This window comes from Brachyhypopomus gauderio, chromosome 5 (genome assembly GCF_052324685.1).
Source record: "Brachyhypopomus gauderio isolate BG-103 chromosome 5, BGAUD_0.2, whole genome shotgun sequence".
Classification (NCBI taxonomy): Eukaryota; Metazoa; Chordata; class Actinopteri; order Gymnotiformes; family Hypopomidae; genus Brachyhypopomus; species Brachyhypopomus gauderio.
Genome location: NC_135215.1, coordinates 8,681,963 through 8,691,962, shown reverse-complemented (window position 1 = coordinate 8,691,962; position 10,000 = coordinate 8,681,963).

Below are 10,000 nucleotides of genomic sequence, written 5' to 3'. Positions count from 1 at the left end.
TGTACAACTGGGAAAAAAACTGTTCCACTGTCTCATGTATTTGTTGTAAATGTACCCAAAGTTTCTGGCACAAAAAGGCAACAGAACACTCATGTACATGTAAATACCATGAGTGAGTGACACTAGGTGGCGCTGTAACCCAACCCCACTCTTGGGGCAGATTGTTTGTGTAATTGCTGTCACCTGCTACCACTCCCCCACTACATGAGGGATATGTTTTCTGTGTCCTGTTGATAGGCGGCTGGATTGTACTGTTCGAATGTCACACCATCTGCTTTGGCATGGTCAAGCCTTTGTGTGTGAATGTGCATGTGTGCACGCACGTACATGTGTGTGTGTGTGTGTGTGTCTCTATATGTGCTTATGTGTGTGGCTGTGAATATTTTATGAATGACACCTAGACTAACTCAGAGCAGGCCAAAACCATCCTCACACTAAGCCCTTTATACGTCCTTTACATGAGGAGAGAGCTCACAAATGCAAACACATTCACATTCAGATTCATGCATCACAAAATGGACACACTTCTATGTGTTATTACAAGCAGGACCTCTGACGTACACACACATTTTTTTTTTGTACACACACATTTCAACATGCACCCCACCATCACTCTGGTGCGTTAGCACCTCAGTGCATCTTTATCCTTAAATGTGTGCGTATACGTGCACATTCTCTGGGCTCACGGTACATGGTACACCAAAGAGCAGAACAGTGCTTTGAACCCAACCCTGCAGGACACAGGTGGTGCTCTCGGGGGGGTTTAAGGGGGCATCGGCCCCTTAATAATTAGACCCAATTATTCAGGGTTCAGGGTTTATTTACCTCTGATCTATATTTATGACTCAATGAGTTACTAGTTCGCTGTGGGGCCAACCACTGGCGAGCGATCGATCCCCCCCCCCCCTTTCCCCCCCGGACAACAACTTACGTTTGCCAAACCCCCCCCGGTCAACAACTTACGTTCGCCACCCCGAAATTTTCTGACGCCCCCCACTGTATATGTCCTGGTGCCGGCCCTGAATCATTTGACCACTATGACAGTAGTCATGTGATCATTGAGACATCCTGGGTCTCCCCATGGACCACCAACAAGACTCTGATCATTCTGAGAGGTTAAAAGTCCCAAGTGTGCTTCAAGTCCACTTGTTAACCCGTTGACCTGACAGCACACACATCTACCATCCGCATCTTCAGTGCCCTCTGCATGACCGTCCGTGTCATTTCTTTAAGAAGAAGACATTCAGTGTGAGGGTGCTGAGCAGATCAAGAGTCCCAGAGGCAAATGTCTTCCTCAAAATGTAAGATAAGATAAGATCAGATAGTCCTTTATTGATCCCGCAGCGGGGAAATTTGCAATGTACAAGAAGATGAAAAAAAGAGAGAAAAGAAGCTCACGGTGAGCAGGAGCTGCTGTAACTGGCTGCCACTCGTGTGGCGCCGAAGTTCACGCTTTTAGTCCTTTTTCTTTTCAGATTTTCAGGTGTTTCTTGTTTTATTTCTTCTGTCTAGTATCCACTGATGTCCTCTCTGTTGATGAAGCACAGATCATCAGACTATACCAAGACTTAAAAAAAAGATCTGCATCCCTCTTTGCCTTACTCCACTCATTAAGGGGACGTCCAGGGGCTGTAGTGCTGCAACAGGACCAGTGTCCTCGTCCTGGGGTCACAGTCCATGTTTCAGCTGATCCATCAGCTTTTAACAGGCATTTAAAGGTTACTGGCATACCCAGTAAAACCTGTTCACATTCTATATAAGAACACTTTATAAGATTACCTCCTAAACATGGTACATTTATACCTTTTAGCTACAAGCACGATGAATCAAGTAACTGGATTGCACATGTGTGGTAATTACACTAATGTGACCTATTAGCATTCATACTATATAAGATCAGCATATCTACAGTGGGAGTCTATTAGATTGTTCTATTTGTGAGCGACTTTCCACTTGAACGCCTCGTACACAGTCTTCATCTGTGCCGACTTCCTTCATATCCAGTGTTGTGTGGGGGTGTTGACCTGGTGGCCACCAGCAATCAGCCCAGTCGCTTCTAGAATGTGTTCCATTCCATGTACGGAGCATTCTAACCTCTGAGATCCCAAAGAGGGAAAGGCAAGATTTTTTCTTGGAGAAACTTCCTATTTTTACCTTCGGAAGGTGCAGGGGCAGATGGGAGGTGGGGGGATTCCGTCTTGTCCAGCTGTTTACATGACAGCCTCCTGTGCATGAGTTGGAGCTAAGTTTAGATGCTGCTAAGTCCCGCGTGGAAACTCAATGCCTCTCATTGTCCCGGGGTGGTGGACGCTTCACATATGACATTTGACGAAAGTGGAGCAACGTGGGCGGAAGGGGCTACTATAGGGTTACAGCACCTAGCTGTGGAGAATGTGACGAGTGACTCAAAGAGCATGTGTGTGTATGTGTGTGTATGTGCACGCGTGCATGTGTGTGTGTGTTTAAGATGAGTCAGACGATCAGATGTTCACTAAGGCACTAAATATAAGAATAAAAGACATGAAAGCACCTACAGAGCGATACGTCCTGTCCAGGCAACTGCAGAGGATTTCTCCATCGAAAATAACATAGAATAGTTTATTTATGGGGAAATCATTCCCAGGAAAAGCACCGTGTGACAAAAAGCCCCTTCAGTTCTAGTGCTGCATGTGTAATATGAGGACGAAAGACATAACTGTGAGTCAGAAAGTTAGGGGAGGATAAAGAGACAGGAAGAAGTAGGCTTGCTGGCAGAATTTGCCAGTCTACATCTCTGTGGAAGTCTACATCTCTGTGCCAGTACACATCTCTGTGCCAGTCCTCATCTCTGTGCCAGTACACATCTCTGTGCCAGTCCTCATCTCTGTGCCAGTACACATCTCTGTGCCAGTCCTCATCTCTGTGCCAGTACACATCTCTGTGCCACTCCACATCTCTGTGCCAGTCCTCATCTCTGTGCCAGTCCTCATCTCTGTGCCACTCCACATCTCTGTGACAGTCCTCATCTCTGTGACAGTACACATCTCTGTTCCCGTCCTCATCTCTGTGACAGTACACATCTCTATGCCAATCCTCATCTCTGTGCCAGCACACATCTCTGTTCCCGTCCTCATCTCTGTGCCAGCACACATCTCTGTTCCCGTCCTCATCTCTGTGCCAGCACACATCTCTGTTCCCGTCCTCATCTCTGTGCCAGCACACATCTCTGTTCCAGTCCTCATCTCTCTGTTCCAGTCCTCATCTCTGTTCCAGTCCTCATCTCTGTGCCAGCACACATCTCTGTTCCCGTCCTCATCTCTGTGCCAGCACACATCTCTGTTCCAGTCCTCATCTCTGTGCCAGCACACATCTCTGTTCCCGTCCTCATCTCTGTGCCAGCACACATCTCTGTTCCAGTCCTCATCTCTCTGTTCCAGTCCTCATCTCTGTTCCAGTCCTCATCTCTGTGCCAGCACACATCTCTGTTCCCGTCCTCATCTCTGTGCCAGCACACATCTCTGTTCCCGTCCTCATCTCTGTGCCAGCACACATCTCTGTTCCAGTCCTCATCTCTCTGTTCCAGTCCTCATCTCTGTTCCAGTCCTCATCTCTGTGCCAGCACACATCTCTGTTCCCGTCCTCATCTCTGTGCCAGCACACATCTCTGTTCCCGTCCTCATCTCTGTGCCAGCACACATCTCTGTTCCAGTCCTCATCTCTGTTCCAGTCCTCATCTCTCTGTTCCAGTCCTCATCTCTGTTCCAGTCCTCATCTCTGTGTCAGTACACATCTCTGTGACAGTACACATCTCTGTGCCAGTCTATGCACATGCATGTACACATAGTAGTACTACTGATTCCAGCCACATTGTGCTGCCTGGATTAGATACAGCACCTGAACAAACCAAGGCTACATTAAATATGTGTTTACAGTCAATACGTAAAAAGTCCAATCAGACCAAAATGACTGCCGATCTCTGGCTGTAGATAATTATTATCTAATATGTATCATTATTATTACCAATAACTCCAATTGCACAGAAAATATTAAATGTAACATATTACCATAAATCATAAAAGTACATACACACTTACAGTATATACACTATATTGCCAAAAGTATTCGCTCACCAATTCAAATTATCAGAATCAGGTGTTCCAATCACTTCCATGGCCATATGTCTATAAAATTAGGCACATAAGCATGCAGACAAACAATTGTGAAAGAACGGGTCACTCTCAGAAGCTCAGTAAATTCCAGCATGGTACTGTGATAGGATGCCACCTGTACAACAAATCCAGTCATGAAGTTTCCTCACTCCTAAATATTCCACAGTAAACTGTATTATAAGAAAATGGAAGTGTGTGGGAACAACAGCAACTACCCTGAAGTGGTAGACCACGTAAACTGATGGTGCAGGGTCAGCGGATGCTGAAGTCCATAGTGTGAAGAGGTCGCCAACTTTCTGCAGAGTCAATCACTACAGACATCTAAACTTCATGTGGCCTTCAGATGAGCTCATGAACAGTGCGCAGAGAGCTTCATGGAATGGGTTTCCATGGTCGAGCAGCTGCATCTATGCATCAGATGCAGTGGTGTAAAGCACACTGCCACTGGACTCTAGAGCAATGGAGGCACGTTCTCTGGAGTGACAAATCGTGGAACTCACAAATGCAGTATGGATTAGGAATGGGATGTCACTTAAGCTCATATGTGAGTCAAGGAAGGTGAGCGAATACTTTTGGCAATGTGGTGCATATGAGATTATATAATCTGAGAGTTGAGCATTGAAACATTTAGTATAGAACTGAATCATTGAATCTAGAATGATTTTTGTATGGGTTTCCATTGGCAAAATGTTCGACCCAGTCAATCAGTCAACTGCTACCACCTGGTCCATTCAGTACCACATGGTCAGCACCAGATCACGCCAAGCCATATACAGGGCTGGGAGCTAGTCTCTTTATGTCTCTCCACCTCTCTCTCTCTCCACCTCTCCATCTCTCTCTCCACTTCTCTCTCTTCTGTTTCTCTTCCTCTCTCTTTATCTTATCCATTTCTCCTTCTCTCTCACTCTCCACCTGAGCCCCCTTGTGTGCATGAGATGAACACAGCCGCTTGTGTGTGTGTGTAAGTGTGTGTGTTTGTAGTCTGAAGCACAGCGGGCTTCTCTGTGCCCACAGATGGACAAACAGAGGAAGCTCCGCCCCTTTCTAGCCCTGACGCTGGCTAAGCAGTTCAGCTCCAAAGAGGCTGTGTGGCCTGAAACGACCCTATCGCCATATCAACGTGCACAACTTTCTGTCTAGGTAGTTTGTCCCCTCCGGCTCACCCTCCGCCTTCACCTACATGTCAGTCTCCCTGATATCACCGGGTGTGTCATCTTCCAACAAAGGCAGTGATGTACTCCTTGTTCTTCTCTGAAGTGCTAGGAACAGGTCAAAGGTCAGGTCAAGTACCTTTCTCCCGCCTAACAACACTAGGCTCTCAGCGATACGCCTGGTGTTCTGGCAGACTAAATCAGCTTTTTTTAGAAGGTAGAAGAACAGTTTGTTCACAGCATGATGAAAAGTAATGAAACCTAATAAATCTTCATTCTTATTTTTTATCATGCCGTAATACCATCATACGGTAATGGCTCGGTTGGAGTAGTGTAGACCCAAGGTCAGATCCACACTAACGTGAGAGTCCACACTAAGAGCAAACAGGACACAACCCCAAGGTCATGATCCGAGTCAAGACCCTGAGAGTTGAATTCATGACCAAAAATCTAAGATCGGCTTGCAGCTATCGAGTGAACACAGTTAGCATAAACCATCATATCACATTATTTCACAGCTAAGTAACAAACAAAATGGCAACACAAAAGCAATAAAAAATATAATTTCAAATCTCACATCTCGACATAAACTCTAGTGAATAAACCTTATTTTTAGGTTCAACATTAATTCACATATTCTATGGTTCTGGAAGGCATCTGAAAGTCTCTTCTGTTTTTGAATAAATCTACACATAAATAAATCTTGAATAAATCTTCACATAAATCCCGAGGAGACCCAGACTGCTAATGCGTGGCACTAAGAATGGTCTCCTGTGCTCCAGCTGTGCAGGAGAACATGCAGACTCTGCCTGATCTCAGAGGCTTTTTAAAGTCAAGGTCTGGAAGCAAATGTATTCTTATTGCTGGCGTCAGACCCCTTTCATCGTGCAGGCTCTCTGCTCACAGTGACGTGACTGCCAGATCTCGGTGGCCACATCTTTCTTAAAAGTCCCCTGAAAGGCAATTGGTCGACTCATTGCTTATGCAGTGTTTGCTTTTGGTGAAAGCGTGCAGTGGACAAGACAGTAGCAGAAGTCACACATCACGAGAGCACAGCAGCATCACAGAGGCACTCGCACACTGCTGACTTCTACAGCAAGGCTCTGATCTCACATCTGTGGCACCGAACCGACAGAGGCCTCATGCCGCGTTGACAGTACTGCTAATATAACGCAATTTGTTTTTTTTCCATTATTATATTTTGCGGTAGTACAGCCTGATTTGCACATATATGACATAAGATTTGAATTTTTACACACTAATAACCATGATGTCATTTTACTGTTGTACTCCACTGGACATTTGGTTCTGATGTAGACCAGATTACTTGCACGTATAAGTACTTACAAATATGTACCTTCATGTCCTAGGTACACTTAGCTCAACAATGTAATTCTTTTAAATCATTACACCTCTTTCTAAATCATTAAACCTCTTCTAACTTATGTAGAAATAGTAGATATAGTGTGGCTTTGACAGTGAATGGCACACTAAATCCTGACTTAAGTATGCTACTTATAAACAGACTGAGTGTTTGTCTGTCAGTGTGTCATACCGTTTTGGCATCCCAAATGGGTACACACACACACACACACACACACACACACACACACACACACACACACACACACACACACACACACACACACACACACACACACACACACGTCAACACCAGGTCCAATTCAGCCTGAGAGTGCTTTACCTACATTTAACTACATTTAATCTGCCTCACAAATTAAAAGTCTTTATATAAGTCTTAAAAGTGTCTTCTCTCTCAGTCTGGGGTATATCAACAATGGCGGTATCTCCTTTCAGTGTGGGGTATACCAACAATGGTGGTGTCTTTTCTCAGTCTGGGGTATATCAACAATGGCTGTGTTTCCTTTCAGTCTGGGGTATATCAACAATGGTGGTGTCTTTTCTCAGTCTGGGGTATATCAACAATGGTGGTGTCTTTTCTCAGTCTGGGGTATATCAACAATGGTGGTGTCTTTTCTCAGTTTGGGGTATATCAATAATGGCTGTGTCTCCTTTCAGTCTGCTTTCCTGACAACGTTGTGCTCTATTTTCTCCTCCACAAATCGCTCAGCTAATGGACGCAGATGGGCGAGACCTGGCGAGACCTGGTGCTAAGCAGCTCATTGCTTTGGTGTCGACTGTTTTTGAAAAAGTTTGAGTTCATAAAGTGCTCAATGGGTCCTGTCCTGTTTCACGCTAGCACTGCTAGGAACTCTTCCAGTATGACGCGTATAACGACAGAAACATCCTATTACCTCTAAACTGATTCAGGCCGAGGGGCACCTGAATGGTAGCTTGGTTACCCACATGACCCGTTAAAGGACTGTGTGAATGGTCTAGGTGAATGCTGAATCCAGATCAGTGCCTCACTGATGTTGTGTGAATGGGCTAGGTGAATGCTGACTCCAGATCAGTGCCTCATCGATGTTGTGTGAATGGGCGAGGTGAATGCTGACTCCAGATCAGTGCCCCACTGCTGCTGCAGCTGACAGATTGGCTGCCTGTAATAGCCTCTCTCACCCCACTCTACTTTTCTAGCAGCTTTGGGGAGCTGGCCTACATTTTATTATTAGCCTCATCTACCCCCATAAGTCCCCCTGATGTAGGAACGGGGCTGGTGATCTCCATCTCTGCCACATAACATCACTGCTCTCTGCTTTCTGATCAACTACTACAGCAGAGAGGGTTTCAAATCCTCTGAGCACACATACTGTGGGAGTTTGAATTAGGGTTGGACAATGCCTTTTGGGTCTCACTTTGGTGCACTTAGCACAGCTGCTTCATGGTTCAGCAACCCGGGTTCCATACTCCAGGGTCTAATCCTCGGGTTCCATTCTCATTATTCCATTCCCTAGGTTCCATTTTCCGGGTTCCATTCCTCAGGTTCCATTCCCTGGGTTTCATTTTCTTTGTTCTATTCCCCAGGTTCCATTTCCTGGGTTCCTTTCTCCAGATTATATTCCCATGTTCCATTATGTTCTACATGTTCCACTTTCCTCCCACATTCCAAAAAATGGCAGGTTTGTCTAAATTGGTGTGTGTGTGTGTGTGTGTGTGTGTGTGTGTGTGTGTGTGTGTGTCTGTGTGTGTCTGTGTGTCTGTGTGTGCATACACTGCTTACACACCTGCCACACTCCTGACTTCCTGTACCTTCAGTGTGTACCTTTGTGTGTGTGTGTGTGAAAGTGTGTGCACGCATTGTACAATAGTCCGACCTGTCCATCTCCATCCTTGGACCTGCACAGCTAGAATGGACATGAGCACCATGGGGCTGATTACTTTACAAAATTAGTGAATTAACAATGTATTAATTGTTACTGGTCTCAGAAAAACATTATATCACAGATAGATGTAATATGCATTTTATAATAAGAACATTTGTAATACATTTTATAATAAGAACTTTAAAACGTAGCCCAAGAAAAGAGCGTGCTGTGATAATGCTGACCAATTGCATCACTCCAGATATGAGCTGACGTGAGCTGACGTGAGCAGGCGTGAGCAGGCGTGAGCAGACATGGGTGTTCAGATGAATAATGAAATCAAAATGATCCAGCAGACATTTTTCCTGTCAAAAAACAAAGCTAAACGTCTGGCCATATCACATCAAGGGCAAACATGTGGCAATCACAACACTCCACTACATCATATCACATCATTGTTTTTATGTTTTACAGTTTTAAGGTCAGAACTAAAGCTGGAAAAAGATAACGCTGTAATCGCTGAGGTCCCAAGCTCTGTGCAGCTGGATGACTGCATAGTCTGGCATGACCACTTCATAATGTGATGGCTCTTAAAAAATCCATTCTGAGTCATAAATGTAATCATCGTAATAGTACAGTACATTATAGTAATAAAATTCCAAAGAGAAATGTACTGTTCACAGTGACAGAGTTTTACCACGGTATCATTTGATTGGTTAAAGATACAATATTTCAAGCCTCTGATTTCATTTTCATTGTTTCTGAAACATCTGCCCAGGATCTCACACCTCCAACTTCCCAAGTTCAGACGAAGAAGAGCAAAAGCCCCAAATCACACACTGATTTGTCCCCGTAACCACGACAGCGGCACCTGGGGTCTCAGCACCTGCAGCGTTGATTGCGATGCTGCGTCTGTCCGGGGGCTTTTAATTGAACATGGAGAGCAGTGAGCAGAGCGGGTCCCCACTGGGTCCATAGGCTGGAGTGGGACGCACACAACACTTGGGATCTCAACGTCTCTCCTACAGTAGAAAAGGTCCCCCCAGTCGTCCCCACGTCCACACAAACCCCCCGATCCCCAAAACGACTGTAGACGACGGCTTCATATTCAGCTCCTAAATTCACACAGTATTCGAGCTTGAATGTTTCTGAAATGAAAACATTACTTATCAAATTCATTCCAGCACTGGGGAAGGTGGAAGAGAATGTTCCATGCCTCTCTCACTTTGCTAACCCCTGTTTCTTCTCAATGATTCAGTGCTGTAGTTTCCTCAGGGGGGTTGTTGTGTTGATGACAATATCATACAACGGAGGGGAAAACAGTCAGCCATGGCTGTGAATAAATCAGAAGTTACAGGGCCCCGGCTGTGGGCTACCATACAATCCAAGTCTAATGTATTTATGTTGTGGCTTCTGAATGTCTGAAGGCCAAATTTAGCCTCACATATGGTGATTACAGAATGCAATTAGAGTGAAA